Source organism: Poeciliopsis prolifica, unplaced genomic scaffold, assembly GCF_027474105.1.
Source record: "Poeciliopsis prolifica strain line A6 unplaced genomic scaffold, Auburn_PproV2 SCAFFOLD069, whole genome shotgun sequence".
NCBI classification, from domain to species: domain Eukaryota; kingdom Metazoa; phylum Chordata; class Actinopteri; order Cyprinodontiformes; family Poeciliidae; genus Poeciliopsis; species Poeciliopsis prolifica.
The window spans coordinates 157,511-175,811 of NW_026562444.1; the positions used below are offsets into that span (position 1 = coordinate 157,511).

The window sequence follows — 18,301 nt, forward strand, 5'->3', positions numbered from 1 at the left end:
TTCGGCTTCGAGTCACGAGTTCGCCTCTCAGAGTACTTCTTTTATTTTGAAAGCCAAACCCCCACTTCCTCTCCCTGTCAAGAGGATGCAAACATGGCCGCCTCTGAGAGACCAGGGTGAAGGTTATTATTTACGACGATGGAGGTGGTCGGTTCATTTTAATGTGGCGATCTCTGAAGGTCCATCCAGAAACGACCTCTGACCTCGCCGGGTTCTCCAGCAGAGAGGGGAGGAAGCTTTCTGTGAGCCTTCAGAATGTGTGTGTGTGTGCGTGCGTGTGTGTGTGTGTACATGTGGCTAGTGCAGGTAATCGTCCACTGCGGCGAAGGCGCAGGAGCCGATGCCAGTTCGTGCCATGATGGCGAGGCACTGGGCGGCCTGGCCCACGGCCTGAGCCAGGGGGGCTGCTTCGGGAGGTTGTGAGTCTCTGCAGACAAAAACACAGAAGAAGAAAAAAACAATGAATTATAATAACATAACTCCAGATTTATTTGTCGTCTGTTGTTTGTGTCATGCAGAGTTTTATGCTTTGCTGAAGTTTTTACAGTCCAGAAATCTGATCTTTATGGAAAAGAAAAAATAATTAATAAAACTTAAATTGTTAAAGGAAAATCTGAATGTGCCAGATTTTCTGATCAATTATCCAAATAATCAATTAGTAAAATAATTAATATCTGAAGCTCTATAAGAGCAGAGAGGACCCCGGTTCCGGCCCGGTCAGAGCGGACCTACCTAATATTGCACTGTTGAGAGTGGAGCAGACCGGCTCTCTCTGAACGGCGTCCAGCTGGTAGCCCACCGGGCTGCTCCAGGGGTCGGAGTACGCCAGCAGGCTGAACGCATCCTGCAGCAGAACACAGCAAGAAGAGACCGGATCAGAACACAGAAGATCCAACATCAGAACACGGCCAGGTTCTGCAGGATCATCATCTGCAGGTGGATCAGTCTTCCTGGTGCTTCCTGGTTTCTGCTCATGTTCTGGATGTTTTCTAGTCGTCTGTTGAATCTCAAGATGGATTTAAAAACTCCTGATTTCATAAAAAAAAAAAAAATAATATTCTGGTTTTATTTTAAAGAACACAAAATATTTGCTGCATTACGTCTTTTTTTCTCAATGTAAAAACACTTTTTCTGCAGGAAATGTAAAAATGTTGACATGTAGTTGAGGATAATCAGAGGAACTGCAGTAAATAACCGGGTCCGGTTTCCGAACCTTCAGCATCTTCTTGTTGGCGGAGTTCTTGCCGCATTCCCGGCGGAGGTGTTCGCTCATGCTCTGCAGCTCCCTGCCGAAGTGGATCATCCTCTCGATGGCCGCCTGGCTCCCGCCACACAGCTGCCTCTTGGACTGGGCCGACTCCACCTCTGCAGAACCGCAGCCGGTCCGCCATGCAAGACATGCAGATTTCACACGTCACCTCAGTGATTTGGAGCTTTTACAGTCCAGGGTTTGGAGAAGCTTTACAGCTGTGAGCAAACGGTTTCTGTTGTTTCATCGCGTGTGGAGTATCTTACAAGCGGCTCGTCGTTACAGTTTGATGCAGGAAAAGAAGCTGCTAACATGGAAAGCTTCATTAATCAGGACTGAAACTCTAGACAGAAACCAGGCAGCAGCTCGGATGGCGAATGTTGCGTTTAAGCATCGAACCCACCCATGTCTGCGTCGCAGTCGTCGGGCTCCGTGGCGTGTTTGGAGGTGCCGTTCAGAAAGCCGTTGGAGGAGGACTCGGTCATGCCGTTGGTGAAATGGTCGACCTCCATGTCCACATCGTTACTGAGGGGAAACAGGAAGTGGAGTGAGAACAAAAAAAAACCTGAGGTCTCATCTGAGATCATTTAAAGTGGAAATAATCCCGCTGTGAAACAAAGCATCACTCCGCCACCAGACGGAGTGACGCTGTAGGGCTGAAGAGGGGTCAGAGGTCGTACCTGGTGATGGGCTGCTGGCTGCGGCTGCCGTTCAGGCTGACGTCAGAGCCCTGCAGGGCGGCGCCAGAGCTGGGGGGGCAGGGCTTGTGATTGAGGGGGAGGAGCTGTGGCTCTTATTGGACGTCACGCCGTTACAGCAGTTGCTGTCAAACCCTAAGGAGGAAAAAAAGAAAAAGCTTGAAAATATTAATCATATTTCTGTAACTGTAGACTTATTTTTATTTCCCTCAGTAGGTTCTCCATGTGGCTAAAAGTCACGGCATTCGCTCCACTAATATTCTCAACAAGGAGAGAATAATAATCAAGTATTTTTTGATGTAATTAATGTTTTTATGGCTGTGTTATGTTAAATGTGTCATCCGTTGTATGCAAAGCTCAGCGGATGGGGATCCTAAACCATAACCAGCAGGGGGCGTACCTGTGAGGTAGGCTGGGAGCTGCTGGCTTTGTGGCTGGGGCTGCTGAAGGGCCGGGGAGAGCCGGGGTAACTGTCCTGAGACTTGGGCTGCGTCCCCGAGACACCGGACCTCGCTGTCCGTCCCGTTCACCATCTCTATGAACTGTCTCACCCTGAAGACACAGAGGGGCGATCAAGGAGACGACATTTAAACTACTGATGCTGCTGACAAAAATACAAAATCAGGAGAAGTTCTGGTCTGAGCATAGAATCAGATCTGCATCCATTTGGCAGGAAAAGCTCCTCTGAGTCGTACTTGAGCATGAAGAGGAGGTCTGGGTTCCTCTCCAGGAGGTTGGGGTACAGCTGCTGGGTGGTCTCGATGGCTTCGCCCATCCTACCGACAACACCAACTTCTGGATCTCTGCAACCAACAAACACTTCAGTCAGTGCTGGAGGAGACATTTCCTTTGTTTCCGTTAGAAACCTGCTCATGTTTTACACATTTCAAAACTGATTTAAATCACAGTTCGTTCAAGAAAGAGCTTTTCAAGAAAGTTATAAAAATATTATTAAAAATTGTTCTTGCAAAGTTTTCTGGCATTTATCCAGTGGAAAATATTCTGGTAATTTTAACCGACCTAAAGGAAGTTTAGCGTCACACAAGAGAAAAACGATGTACATTTAGGCTTTTTATCACACGTTGCATTTTATGACAAAACTGCATCGTTTGAATATTAAACATGTTCAAAAACCTTAAAAACACAGAATTGAAATTCAAGCATTTTCAAGGACTCCAGGCAGCCACTTGAGACGTGTTAAATGTTTGAGCCGTCAGCAGGATTCAGTGGAAGCACCAGGAGAACCGGTTACCTGGACCAGGTGTGACAACATTTCTCTGTGTTGTGAAGAGAACATTTCCTGAGCTGCACTCAGAGTTCAGCTAAAACCAGGAGACACTCACTCTGTCTGTTTTTGATGGAGGCGAGTTCCTCGTGCACGGCCTGGTCGGTGGACTTGGCGAAGGCTTCGGCGGTGGCGCAGTAGCTGTGGTGCACCAGGTACGAAGCCACCATTCTGCAGAGAAACCAGACAGCGGTTAGAGACCGGTCCGACCCGATGAAACTCCTTTAGATCTACTGGAATGTCTTCCACTTCCAGTGCTAAATGCTTGCTAGAAATTAAAGTTTACCGATCTTTAGAGGCTGTAGTTGAATTATTTTGCCACCACCAGGAAATGAAGCCACTTTCATGTCACTCATGGATTTATTTTACCATTTCAGAACCTTAAGACTTATGTAGAGATTTTCTGATTTAAAAAAATGAAACTGAAGCAGAAACTAGATTGAATCTTTTCCATTAGTCAACAGGAAACCTTGAAGCACATTACAGCTGAAAAACAGACTCATTAAAAACAGGAAGTCAGTTTGTAGGCGAAGGAAAGTCTGCATTTGTTCTCACTTCCACGTTGTTTTCTGACTCCGACTAAACTGACCAGCTGATTTCTTACATTTTTCACAGTCTTCTCTTAAAAACAAAAAGTTTCCCTCTTTGTGTTGCTAAAACATGCAGTCTGTTTGCATCCAGCCTGCAAAGCTGTTGAAAACCAAAGCCTGCCTCCCTTCAGCTGAAATCTGCACCAAATGGAGATTTTAATCCGTTCAGGACCAGTCGACACTGCAGCAGCAGACTAACTATCCCATCAGTCCAGCAGGTCTGACGACATCAGACTGAATTCATGTATCTGAACAGCAGCAGGCTGGTAATTCTCAACTCCAGCTACAACATAATAACCAGGAAAAAGTTATAAAACTCTTTAACAACCAGGAAACTGAACAAAGAACCTCTGAAACACCCAGAACAGAACAATTTGTCTTTGTTTCCTCCTCTGATTGTTTAGTGGTTTAATCTTCTGCTTCAGGATGAATCACAACTATTCATAATCTTTAAAAAAAAAAAAAAAAATCATCAACACTCCCCCATGTAGTCGAGCCAGAGAACAGAGAAATGTAGTGGCATGTTGCTAAATCTACCCAGAAACACTTAAAGCTTCTGCTGTTCCTGCAGGAATCAGTAAAAGTTTATGATGTTTGAAACGACAGGTTAGACGGAGAAATGAAATGTTCAGTCAGTCAGTGAGTTTAAAGGCTGACGCTTCATTAAATTAGCATGTAACTGCATCATTAGTGGAAAACATAAGAAAATCTTACACATAAAACATAATGCATCTTTTATCTGAATCAGCAGCAGATGATGTTTTTGTTGGTCAAAAGCAGGAAAAAGTGTGAAGAGAAACAAAAGTGATAAATACCCGTCACAGCTGGCAGCCATTTTGTGTGTCAACAAGCAGCACGGGTTCAAAGGTGAGTAAACCTTCAACTGCTTCTTCATGTCGCTTCAAAATGTTTTTTTCAAATTTGTTCCATTCAAGTATTCATCCCATTTTCACAGATTGTTTCATGGGAACATCTTGTTATAAGTGAGATGATCTGCCAGTGAAACTAATACTTATTCATCAGTGTTAATGAATTATTGACTTAAAAAGCTCCTGCATCTTGCTGAACAGTTTTTTCTCATTTCAATACTAAGATATTTGCACTAGAAATTAGACTAAAAGTTTTTGGTTAAGACTTTGTGTTTTTGCAGTGTGATGTCTCCACTGTAAAACAGAAATGATGAAGCGTCCCACGTTAGGAAAATAAAGCACAAAACAGACGTAACCGTCAAATATCAGCAACTAAAAACAGCCGTTATGATCAATGATTTGAATTCTGACTGTCCCAGTAGTTTTACATGAAAATGTCAGAAAAGGATTTTAAAGCAGTGAAAAGGTCTAAACGAGAAGAGTTTGGCGTTTTAACCCCCTTACTTCTGGATCATGGACTGCCACTCGCCCTCCCGCTCTCGATGGGCATCTGTCGATCTGGGCCTGGATCTTCGTCCTCCACTCTCGCATGTAGTCCTCGATGTCAAAAACGAACGGGTGCTGGCCGAAGTTTGCGTCCACCACCTCGCCTGGCGTCTGAAGGCCGACGGTTGGGTACAGGTTTGGCTGCAGAGGACGCACACACCGCCATGACGGGTTAAATGTAGTTTAGAAGTCGAGGAAACTGCTAGGAATTTAATCTGGACAATAAATCCAGTAATGAGAGGAAAAAACAGGAAGGAGGAAAACAGAGGAAACAACGTTTTCACTACAATTAACCCTAAAATACATATATTTTCAGTAAAAATTCAAAAAATAAAACTGGGAGAGATGAGAAGAAAATAGTCAGAAGTGGTAATTATTTTTTAAAAATGGAATGAAAAATGTTTGGTGTAGATTTTGTCAGGAAACTGATATTTTAAGGAACTTCAGATGTATGTGAACTTTATGATGCTCATTCAGGGAACCCAAATTAACCTTAAAAGCAAAATTAAACAAGTTTTCACACTATAACTAATTGTTTTCTCTACTTTATGGTTTATAAAAGGTCCTTTAGACATGCATGTTATTTTCTACACTACTTTTATTTTGCTAATTAAAATTTTAAAAAAGAAATTGCAATAAAAAATAAAATAAAATCTGGATCTTTAGTTTTAAACCCAGAAAATAAACTAAGTTTTGCTACAACTTTTTTTTTTTTATGGTCACATTTTGAAGCATTGGATTAAAAAAAATAAATCCAATATGGCTGCAATGCAGAAAATACAAAAAGTTGCATATTTGCATGTTAGTTTGCTTTTCATCATATGAGCTTCACTTGTTTACATTTGTTTTAAAAATGTGACAACACACATTAATGAACACAAATACATGAGATTATAGCCAGACGGCTCATTTTCATCTCATTGGCATGTTGAGGTTATAAAGATAGGAATAAAAAACACAAAACTACGGAATAAGAAATGCATAAAAACAACCTTAAAATCTCAGTATATATCTAATTAGAAGTGAGACAAACATATTGACATAGTTTTGTTTTGCTAACAGCTCAGACAATAACAAATCTGACTGGTTTTCTAACCAGAACAAGATGGACTCCTGAAATAAAATCGAATGCAGCATAAATGCAGTGAATAAAAGCTGGTCGTGTCTCCGTCACACTCGTCTTTGTCACGGATCAGTTGCCAGAAAGGTCAGCCGTGCCGAGGTGACGCACTTCACTGCACAACTCTGGAGGAACATGAATGTCAGGCTCAGAGCCAAGTCCGTTGTGCAGCTCAATAGATGACTGTTGGCCAAGGCCACTTCTTCTCTCAGAAAACAGACTCTGTGTTTTCATTTTAACCCCAGAAACCCCTCCTCACTCTCAGCTCAGTTAATGAACCCATGAATGTCAAAGGAACCTCGGCCTGCTCGGTGTGGGAGTTCCTCACCATAACAAAGCAGGAGGAGGAGTAAAAAAGGGCAATAAAATCTCTAAACTTTCAGACAAACGGACTCATTCCCACTGGACCATGCAGTGACTCTCTGGGTCTTTCATACTCGTTTATGAAATTCATGACTATTTTTCTGGGAAAAGTTACTTATGACGTGGAGCCGCTACATACCAACAATAATATCTTTATAATCTGCAGTAATGAAATCCCCGTTGTTGCCTCTGTTAGGTTGGAGCTGCTTTGATTTGATCACGGCTCATAAATCTGTCATTACCAGCAACTCAACTTAAACAAGAACAGAAGCTTAAGGGTTCAGAATATATCACAATTATACAGAATAAAGATTCAAACATTCATCACCATGATTTGAAGAATAAAATGATTTATTTTACGTAACGAAATGCAAGATGGGGAGCAGAAAACAGCAAAAACCTCTCTGTTTTCATGCCGTGCATCAAGTTTTCTGCATAAAGCAGTAGTACAAAGAGACATTATTCCATCATCAAGTTAATGTCCACTTGACTTAGAAATTAATGTTAAAGAGGCTCCAAATCTTGACTGACTGGTGAGAAACAACTGGGCTTTTGCAGTTCATGACAGATTCTGTTAACTTGGACTTTTAAGAAATAAAATAAACTTTTTGGAAATCTTTTTTTAAAGTAAAGGCAGAGAAAAAACAGATAATTAACAAAGCAGGTCGTTTTATACCAAACAATCAGTAATATGTGAAGGATTATTCTTGAATAAATAACAGAAAATTAACATTTTTCAATGAGCAGGAACATCAGATCCTGCTCATTAGGAACTGTTGAGTTCAACTCTAAACCAAATTATTTCACACCAATTCTCCGTCTTTAACATAGTTTATGATTTCTGAAAGCTCCTTTTGATTTGAAAAGATAAAATCTCAGTTATCTCAAAAATACCATTACATTTCAGTATTATGATCAAATCTCTCAGATCATTGGAGGTGGGACAATTCAGAAAACTGTGATGCATCTATAAAGCCATTATTATTGTCTCACCTCTCGTCCCTGTGGAACTACTTTTAAGCAAAATATTTTACATTATTCACAATTTTTTACACAACTTGTGCCCTTGAGTCATTTAAATAATGAGCCCTTTTACTATTAACTAAGGAAAAAGTTAGTTTCACGTAAAAATGATCCCTGGGAAGAAGAAACTAGTAAATAATGAAGAGCAAAGAGCTTTTAGTTCATCAAAAAACTGAAAAATATAATAAATAAAACAAAAAGGATTCATAAAAAATTCAGCACTTCCAGCTTGTGGATCTCAGCACATTGTGACCCAACAGCTGACCAGAACCAGAGGTCAATAACCAGAACGCAAAACATCCTCTGAACCAAAACTCCCTCAAGTCGTCATAAAAACCACAGAATAAAGCTAATTATAGAACATCTGTTTTAGACTTGAAACAGACAAATAACCATTAGCAAAGAAGAAAAAGCAACAGAGGCTGGTACTTACTGGCAAGTCTGTGAAGGCGATACCTGCAGAGAGAAAACAGAAAGTGTAAACAAAAGTTTCCTCTGCATGTCGGAAAGCAGCAGAAGGCCTCAGTCTGACTACATGGGATCATTATCCTTCAGCTGCAGCTTAATTTAATCAAAGCTGTGCAAACCAGGTCGACTGTCTCAGTTATGAGAATAATCTGGTTTGCAGCTGAACACAGATTTCTGCAGAAGAGAAATTTATCTAATCTGGAGTCTGTTCAGGAGAAACCAGAGTCATCTTCTCTGCAGAAACACCCTGGTGCAGTTCCCAGGTTTGTGTCACTGCTGCAAATATGAGCTGAAGGATGAGAAGAAAATGTGACTATCTGATGTAAACATGACCAATTCTTTAAATGTTTTAAAGAATTGGAGCTCCAGTCATTTTATTTGTATTCACAGTAACTTTGCTTCAGGGAGTTTTAGGTTTTTTTTGGAAATTAGTTTCAGAGAGAAAACGAGCGCCGACCGATTTGATCTGAGGCTAAAAGCTTCAAGACGACAAGCATTACCATTTGTCCCTTTCTGAGCTGAACGGAGCTGCAGGCAGCAGCGCATGTGACCAGGACAATCAGCACATCATGGAGGTATGCAGCGCTATCTGGGTTTGCAGTAAAGAGACCCAGGAGTCAGTGCAGCTCAGCTGTTTGTTCCTTACAGTGGACCCAAATCAACTTCATCTGCACCAACAATTATTGTTTTGTGTAAATATACAGACAGTTTTGCTTAATGCCGAACAATAAATCCTGATGTTCAGGATTTAAACATGTGATTTTCTCCTGCAGCCGGTGCAGATTCAGCCTTTACACCAGATTCTCAGCAGCACAGAACACAGAGAAAGACGCAGCTGTTGGGTTTCAGGAAGTAAATGCATCCAGTGAAACAACAGGAATGTAGTTATGGGTCCTACAGTGGGCCAGAGCGGGGACCAGAGAGCAGGGACTAGAGAGAGGGGACCAGAGAGCAGGGACCAGAGAGAGGGGACCAGAGAGAGGGGACCAGAGCAGGGACCAGAGAGCGGGGACCAGAGTGGGGACCAGAGTGGGGACAGAGAGCAGGGACAGAGCAGGGACCAGAGTGGGGACCAGAGCAGGGACCAGAGTGGGGACCAGAGTGGGGACAGAGAGCAGGGACAGAGCAGGGACCAGAGCAGGGACCAGAGAGGGGACCAGAGAGTGGGGACCAGAGCGGGGACCAGAGAGGGGACCAGAGAGTGGGGACCAGAGCGGGGACCAGAGAGCAGGGACTAGAGAGTGGGGACCAGAGAGCGGGGACCAGAGAGCGGGGACCAGAGAGCGGGGACCAGAGTGGGGACAGAGCGGGGACCTGAGTGGGGACCAGAGTGGGGACCAGAGAGCGGGGACCAGAGCGGGGACCAGAGAGGGGACCAGAGAGTGGGGACCAGAGCGGGGACCAGAGAGTGGGGACCAGAGAGGGACCAGAGCGGGGACCAGAGAGGGGACCAGAGAGGGGACCAGAGAGGGGACCAGAGAGCAGGGACCAGAGCGGGGACCAGAGAGGGGACCAGAGAGAGGGGACCAGAGAGGGGACCAGAGAGAGGGGACCAGAGAGGGGACCAGAGAGGGGACCAGAGAGAGGGGACCAGAGCGGGGACCAGAGAGGGGACCAGAGAGAGGGGACCAGAGAGGGGACCAGAGAGAGGGGACCAGAGCTGGACTCACCTAGGCTGTGGCCATTCTTTGTGTAGAAGCAGGTGTTGTTAATGAGGTTGACGCAGCAGCCAATCACGTCGCCCGTTGTAAACGTGGGGCCGTACGGTTGCCCGGTGCCGGATGAGCAGAAGGAGTGGCCATCATCGCCGTGGTAACCATAAGAGTGCTTGTCCCAACCTGAAGGAAGAAATCAAAACAAAGGTGAACGTTGGGAAGGCGAGACGCAGTGATGATGCAGTCAGACAACACATTTCATCAACAGGAGAAAATCGAAAATTGATAAACACAGGAAGTATTTAAAAATGTCTATAACTCTTGATGGCATCAGAATAAGGATCAAAGACTGCGTGAAAGAAAACTGCTGAGGTTGCACCTGAATCAATCTGCATAATTATCAATGAACAGCAGCCAGAAACTCTGCAGGGAGATGGAGCGGCTCGAGCCAAGGAGTCCAAATATGTTGACGAGGCAAGAAAAACGCCACAATTCATGCTTCAGCACGCTCCGCTGTCTTTAGTTATCAGAGGTTGTAGATGGTAACGGGACAAAAGGACAGCATCAGAAACATGGAGGGATTTAAAGGCTGCATTCCCACTTCTGATAGTCTGGAAGATTCAGCTCAACAGGATCAAAGTTACATTTGTTATATTTTCAGCTGCTGTGTTTCTCTTTCTCAATGCACTGAGTCAAACCAAACAAACCCTTTGGGAAACCCGTTCCCCTCCTCGCCTGTGGGGGCGCTGCACCAAGAGTCACTGAAGGAAACAACAAAAACCTCTGAAGAAGTGCAACTTCCTTCTTTATTAAATGTAAGCAAACATGAAGTGGTGTCAGATTTTAGCAATTGGACGATGAGTCTTTGGTAAAAAACCATGAGCCATTTCTACCGCTAGCAAAAACGGCATGTTTGTTTTAGTTGTATTTACCCAGAATGCACTGCGCTGTAGTCTGCTTCCAGCTTTTAGAGGAGTCTCCGGTTCGCTCAGCGTTCATATTCGAATTGCACCAGAGTTTACTTAAGCCGAACACAAACTGAGGTTTGCAGGCAGACGAGAATCTAATTAGCATTCACACCTCAGCAAACGAACCGGACTTTCTAGGCAAACGGACTGGGGTTGACTAAACTGGGTTTGGTGGGAATGATGAACAGAGTCTTGTTGAAGACTCTTCTGGGTGATTCTACTGAAATAAAGAAAAAATAAATAAACTTTTGCTGTTTTTACCTGGTATGTTCTTAATGATAAAACATACCATCCTATTCTCATTCAGGTTTTCCTATGAAAATTGGGGTTTTCTAAACACTCTGACCTTATTTTACCAGCAGCTGGCGTGTTAGTTGCATTTACCCAGAATGAAAGTAGCTTTCGTTGAGCTACAGCCTGAGAAGTTGACCACATATGGTGGTTATTTGTGTCGTTCCTTTAACAGGTGTGTCCAGTGTTTCCCGTTGGTTTTTAATGAGTGACGAACACGTCCCAGTTTCCCTGAACTGGAGCTAAACTTGAACAAAGTCCATTGTCCTCTGGAGAGGATGCCACTTTCAGCCCGCTGGCCTCTGGCCGCTGAGGCTGGACGTTCCTGCGTCGCTGCAGAATGTAATCCAGCCCAGCCTGCATGCGGCTCTGCTGCAGCCGTTCTTCAGTTACCACTCCTTCATTAGCCTCCATCCATCTCTGGCCCCCCTGTTATCTCTGGGTGGGTCCAGTTTTAAACTAATGAAAGGCTGTCTGAGCTCCTGCTCGCTCTGATAACCTTGCTGGATGACGTAGATGAAGTGGTGCTGTGTCTTATGGACCCGCTCACAGGCAGAGATCCCTCTTACAGAAATAAGAAGTGGGTGTCTGTCTTAGAACTGGATCAGAGCCAGGTTACAGCACCCAAAAATAATACCCATGATTGTTCATTTAAATCCATGAAATTAGCTCCCTGAAAACACATAGAGATAATTTTCAAGTTCATTAAGAAGTGATTCTTACCACTAAACTTCACAGTAAATGCATTTAATCATATTAATGGTGCGCTCATGGGTGGAGAAAATAAAGAACAATAAATTGGTCCAGATTCCCTTTATCTTTACAAATCGGAGAACGGCCGATATTTAGATGTGAAGTTGGTCTCATCAACCATCGCAAATATCTAAAATTCACCCACTGTCCTTTTTTAAGAGGTTTTACTGACCGACCAGCCCAACAGGTCATGTCTGCATGTTTGTAGTTAACAATAGTCACTCCACTTGCACCAACTTATCAACTTTTTTGCTATATTTAGCAACATTTCAGAAGAGAGGGAGAACAAAAAAGATGATAAATCAGAATCGGAAGGTCAGGCATTTCAAAAAAAAAAATTTTTTTTAAATCAGCTGGAAAAGTGGAATTGGTGCCCCACTAGGGAAAATAATTATACAGTTTTTACAATTTTAAACACCAATAATGAGAATTTATATTAAAAAAACGTATCTGGGCTGCACAATATTATAAAATACTGCAATGATAATATCAGATTAGATACCTTTCCTCTCTAATCTTCCTAATCCATGTGACCTTTAGCATTTGAGACTAGCAGGACTTTTTGCAGCCATGACACCCTGTCCTACTAGCTGAATGTTGCATTAGCATAAATTATACAATATCAGTATTTGCAAACTACATAAGCCAGCAATCACTGCTCTCCAAACTGTCCATTGCAATATAAATATTGTGATGATGATATATTCATAATTTATGGTGCAGCAACCATGCTGACAGCAACAATAAAGCTCAGGTTCAAAAGCTGACCTCTAATCCACAGCTTTAGTGCGTTTCTGTTTATTTTCTGGGTAGTTTGAGTGAGAACACAGTCGGCTGAACGACTTTCCCTCGTTGGTCTTCCTGCTGTCTGCAGCAGCTCCTATAAACACCATGTTCCAGCCTCGCCAACAGAGAACATGCAGATGTAATCAGATAATTGAAGTTTCCTCTCAAAGAGACGTTTTTCCTGCTCAGCAGAATCCTCACAAGCAGAATAAAACCAACAATTACACACACAGTGAACTTACCAGGGAGTCTGTTCATATTTACACCCTGAGCTGAGAGGCCGATCCCCATGTAGCTGGAAGAAGAAACACAAATAACTCAGTCCTGACATGCAAGACACAATGTTTATAGGACACAGAAGAATAAAAACGCTCCTAAGGCTGCAGCTGCTTTGATTATTGCTGCACAGACTTCAATTCATCTCCGTTTACCTGAAGCTCTCAGCAGTGAGCTGTTATCACAAGCAAACCTTCTGGTTCAAGATGGAGGACAAAATGTTTTATAAAGGAACAAAGAGGGAAGATGAAACTCAAGCCAGTTTATTTCAAAGTGTTGGCATCATCAACACAACGATTAAACTAACTTCACTTCAGAAAAGAAACGTAAAAACCAAACAGAAAAATGCTTTTAAGTTTTCCCAAAACATCAAAATCCAAGAACAGAAAATGTATCTATTGTGTTACAAATGTTTTATAATTTCCTTCATTTTAAAACCTAAAACTAAAATGCTGTTTTTTTTTAAAACCATTTGTTGATAGAAATGTAGTCAGTTCTGATTCCTCTCCAAGAACTGTGACATCAGTGGATATGAGGAAAATGTTTTTTTCTTTCAAACCTTTTAGTCAGAAGTGATCAATGATTTACTGTATTGGTTGCAAAAGTAATGGAAAGAGACCTTTTCTGTGATAATGTTTTATTATTATTAAGAAAAACAATCAAAAGTAACAATAACAAAACTTGTCCTCAGTATCTTTCAGCTTCTGAAATCTCCTCATTTCCTCTGATTTTGCTGTAAAATGACTTTCATGGCACCAAAATTATCCGGTTCTGTCTTCACTCATCATTATCCAAGTTTGAAGTTGTGCAAATCAGTTTTCTAAGCCTTCATGGTAAAATCTGAACATACTTCACTCAAATTGTTTTTATATCGTTTTTTTGTAACAAAATCTAAATTTTAATTAAAAGTATTTTCTTTTAAAGGGTGTTTTTTTTTATTTAGTAAGGTAAATAAACCAGCATTTCTAACAGGCTGTGCTGTTACAGCCAAACTATGACTGACATGTTGCTTTGAATCAAAAAACAAATGTTTGCAATGAATTATGCCAAAATGAAATGAGATCTTCTTCCACTCAGACGTTTCACACAAAGCCGACATGTTTGAGCATAAACTGAACTATAGCTTCGTTTTTTTTTCTGCGTTGCAGCTTTTCTGCCGCTTGCGCCAACAAGTAACAACAGTTACACATCAAAACAGAAAAATCTTTTGAGTCATGAATCATTTTTCTTAGATACTAATATTAGGCTCATATTCAGAAAGTTGTGACACTTTAGAAAAGTTAATGCAAAACAAAGTTAGGGTTATACAAATATCTTTGTGTCTAGTCACAAACATAACTCAGAACCAAATTATAAAGACTCAGAGCTTTGCTGTCAAGTCAGATAAATCAGAGTGGAGTAACAACCAATATTTTGCTCTTGGATTTTTTTAAGTCAGTGCGTCTCGATTCTGGTCCTCAGACTCCCTGATCTGCATGTTTCAGGTGTTTCCTGTTGCTTCACACATGGATTTAATCTATGGGTGATTAACAGGCTTCTGCAGTACTTGATGCCTTTAGAAGAGGTAATGCAATAATTTGTGAAACAGAGGCACATCTAAAACAAGAACAGCAGGGGGCCTGAGGACTGGAATTGAGAACAATTGCTCTTAGTGTTGTTTTTCATATGATTAAATAATTCCTTGCCATTCTTTTTGTTGTCTCTTACGAGGATTTAAAACTCAATAATTTTGTGATGCTTAGCTGTAGAAACCACAGATTTAGAAACTAGATGTTTTATTTCTGCAAACTCAAAATCTAATCCAAACATTTTGTTGGTTGTTTGCTGAATAATCTTGGAAGAAGCTTGAGATTACTGGCCTGTAATCTAACATAAAATACAACTTTTATTTTTCTAACAACTTATTAAAAACGGTCGACTATCCCAGATGAGAATATTATTAGAGTTTGAAGGTTTTTTCATTAGAAGGGTCTGAAGCTAATCACATGAGAACTTGGCAGGAAGAGCTGTTCCTCTTTTAAACATGCAAATTAAATCATACTATTCTCACTTCATCTTATCAATAAGATAAAACTCTGCAAGACTAAAATAAACATTCTGTTACTTAATGTCAAATAGATAGAATTTTTTTCGATCTAATAAATTTATTTTCACACAACCTGCAGAGTGATGACGAATAAATTTCTGTAATTTTTGTTTTAGATGAATGATGCAACTGCAGGAAAATTATTTCTTCCAGCTGCAAGTTGATAGAAAATCTTTATGTCAATTAACTTTACAGTCAGTTAAAACTAGAACAAAGCCACACCTCTGCAATATTTAACTGTCTCTTACCCGTCTCTGCCTTTACTGATGATCTTCACCTCAAAGTAGTAAACGCCACAGGCGGCGGGGATGGGTGGGTGGCTCGCACAGACGCAGCATCCTTAGGGGTCTTCCCATGACCTTAGAAGGAGTAAACAATGTTTTATTATTAAAATAAATGTATATGAGGTCAACCTCCTATAAATAAAGATGAATAGCTTCTCAACTACAGTAAAGCCTGGAGAGGGACTGTATGCAGATTTAAATTGATCACTGAATTGTTATCCTCACTTTTAACGAGGAACTCAGATCACAGATATCTGATCCAGCTTTAATCCTGTCATTCCAGTTCGGACACGGAGCCAAACCAATAATAAACCTTTAAATCAGAGCAGGAAGTAATATAAATGTTTTGCAGAATAACCAAAAACCTATATGAAAATTAAAAACCAGTAAGAAAATTATTTCTTACTGTCGCTGGTTCCTTTATCTCTAATCATTTTCTTCTGTCTTTGCTGAAAATGTGAGATTCCAGGAGAAAGTCAGATTCAATGCTTCATTTACTGGTTATTTAAAATAATAAACTTTCTCTGTAAGACGTGGCTGAGGTTATGAGGTCATGTATGGTCTGATTTGTGAACCGCTCATGCTGGCAGTCTTTAAAGCTAACATTAGCTCAAGCATCTGGATGAGTGCATCAGCATGGGTCAAATATCAGCCATGTTTACACGGCTGAATATTAGACAGGAGCAGTTTGAAACCCCTGCAATATGTGGACAACAAATATTCCCAACTTACAGAGTCATCGCAATGACGGAAGCAACAAAATATAAGCTAAATTGACAGTTCAGGTGGTTGCTTTGTTTGTTTTGCTTTTTTCTTTTCTTTTTTTTGCAATTAAATCACTTAAACGCAAATTACATTATGAGAGGATTTAATGTTCATATCATAGGAAGCTGCCTTCTATAAGCAGTAAATGTGAGCTCTGCTCCAGGCTCAGATTGCAATAAAATATCTAATCCCACATGCAAATTTAGATTAGTTCTCCTCTCCAAAGCTTCTGAGATGGAGTCACATTAAAGAATCATTCCAAATGAATAAATAATTAAAGTATTTGAATCTTTCCAGTAAATATAACATATATGCACTCTTCCAGGAATGAGAGCAAGATTTGTTTTTGCTGTAGTAAAACTGTTTCATTGTATTAAGTTGATAAAATAATAGTTTTTTTAATATTTACTTCAATCTCTACAAGATATGGTGAAAGCAAATGATTTTTATTTACAGTGCATTTATGTAGTCAATTTGATGATTCAACAGTGTTATATTACCAAATACAACACAAAAATGCTGCTATTTAGCATAAACACTAGAAGGATCAATTTCTTCTTAACTGATTTCTTGTTTAGAGAATAAGTACACACGAGAAAACTAATTTTTTCCCCAAGATTCCCAGCTTTTCTGATAATTTACTGTAAATTGATATTTAACAGTGAAACCTTAAGATTTGACAAAAGGCTTAGTAAATTATTAGATTAAATCATCAACAAAAGCTTTCTAAAGCATATCCTAAACAAATAGGTTTAATTAGAACTAATGACTTGCAAAACTATTTTATATCAAATCAGCAGATACTTGCAGATTTAAATCTGGAAATATGCTTTGCTTCCTGAAGACAAAAATAATACAAGCTTTGTGTTATTGTGTGTAAGGATGTTGAACATTTGCAAGCTTGCTATGCAGGATTGGAGTGAATTTGTTGTGGAAAGGGGGAAAATATTCTGGCTGCAACAAGGAAGAGGATATGTGTGTGTGTGTGTGTGTGTGTGTGTGTGTGTGTGTGTGTGTGTGTGTGTGTGTATATATATAGAGGCCCGGAATAGCAGAACACACCCAGGAAGCACAGTTGCACCTATTTTTTTAAGCACTAGCCTTTTCTTCTAGGCCTACACCTAAAACCTTCACTATGATAGCTTTGCTAGACAACTAGTCCAACCAGGATGTCAGACAAGACACTTGATATTAAACCCTCAGCAGCAAGGAACTAATCTAACATGTCATCATAGAGGCCTGAACCTAACTTCGACATTTGACACTATTTTCTCACATTTCTAATCAACCTGTAATGCTAATTTACCCTGCTACAGTTTGCTTTTTCTGACCTGTCTGAAACAGATACAGTCTGTAATCACCTCTGTCTGTATTCAATCAAAAATGTTTATTCTGGTAGGTTATTTATTAAAGAACGTGATAGGTCGACGCACTGTCAGCACATGAAGCTCATGGAGACATTTAATGGGGTTGGCAGGCTGGTAAATTGGTAACAGCGAAGCTAACGAGCAGGGAGGTGAATTTTGGCAGCGGCTGCACCTCGCCAGCTGGTCGGGTTGCAAGATGTCCTCTCCGCCTTGTTGTTGATCAGGCTATCCAGCCTACTTTGTTTTTAGCCACAAACAGCAGCTGCCTTAGCTAAGCTAGCTGTGAAGTTAAGCTAGCGTGTTAGCATAAGCCAAATAAAGTGACAAACTTTGAATGTGTCTTTTTGTCATACCTTTATAGTGAACGCGGAGGTTGTTCTGGGACAGTCCAATGTAGCTAAACTTGTCCTTCGGGCTCCAGGAGCGTGGAAGCGGGTCTCGTTTTCGTTAACGGCCGGATAGAGCCGTCGAAGTCGCTGGTTTAGCTCTTTTTCCTGCTCGTTCAGAGCCGAGTCTCCGTGGACAACGACCGACATCAGAAACCCACAGCCCGTCGACTGTCCAGACATGGCTATCACACGGCTTTTAGTGAAGTGGCTTGTCAGTAACAAGCCAGAAACTGCTGGAGTCGGTCAGTGTCGAGTTTAAAGGGGGTTAGCAAAGCTAGCTAGCTAGGAGGCTAAGCTAACTGGCTTCGCTGGTTCGTATTGAGGCAGCCAGAGCTGGTTAGCCTAGAAGCTAACCTGGCTAACGTGTTTAGCCGAACTGATCGCTGAAATGGCTCAGGTTGACATTAGCTGACACAAAGCCACAACACAGACACTACGGGGAACAATATCTGCAAGAAAGGATCTGATGA

The 18,301-nt window shown here is 41.3% G+C and overlaps 1 pseudogene; it reads right to left on the bottom strand.

Annotated features, from left to right (window-relative positions):
* Positions 1–245: 245 nt before the first annotated feature.
* Positions 246–18,050, bottom strand: LOC129351770 (ran-binding protein 9-like; annotated as a pseudogene).
* Between the last annotated feature and the right edge of the window lie 251 nt (positions 18,051–18,301).